Here is a 465-nt window from a genome sequence, read left to right as displayed (position 1 = left end):
GAAAATGGTTTGTCACACCAAAATACTCCCACATTATTAGTGAGCTATCCTCAATGGTGGGAGTAATAGCATTAAATTCTTTTATATATAATGTGGTAATTTTCAGTGTTTACTCATTACTTGTTACTTTATGAATTGGTCATCTTGGTAGCATGTACAAGTTGGATTCACGTAAATACAGGCTCTCAGCTGCCTTTTAAGCATACAAGATGTATAACCCCATCCAAACCCAAAGATCAAGAAAGGCCTAAGTTACATTTTTACAGTAATTGTAACAGCATTATTTTTAAAAGGTAATTCACCTGCCACTGGTTGCTGTATAAAGTTTTAGTCTTGATTCTATAGCAACAAAAGAGCATGAATGTGAAAGATCTAACATATTCTGAGAAGGCACATATGCACGAACACAAATTTAGCCAATCACATGGCCATTAACACACACTCAATACTTTGAGTGCATAATAA

General features: G+C 34.4%; 1 protein-coding gene across 1 annotated transcript in view; it reads right to left on the bottom strand.

Moving 5' to 3' along the window:
- The window catches only part of LOC119594038, a gene marked incomplete in the record, with an annotated part of 9,025 nt that overhangs the window by 2,981 nt on the left and 5,579 nt on the right, over positions 1 to 465 (bottom strand).

Source organism: Penaeus monodon, chromosome 33, assembly GCF_015228065.2.
Source record: "Penaeus monodon isolate SGIC_2016 chromosome 33, NSTDA_Pmon_1, whole genome shotgun sequence".
NCBI classification, from domain to species: domain Eukaryota; kingdom Metazoa; phylum Arthropoda; class Malacostraca; order Decapoda; family Penaeidae; genus Penaeus; species Penaeus monodon.
This window is presented reverse-complemented; position numbering and strand designations above follow the sequence as displayed.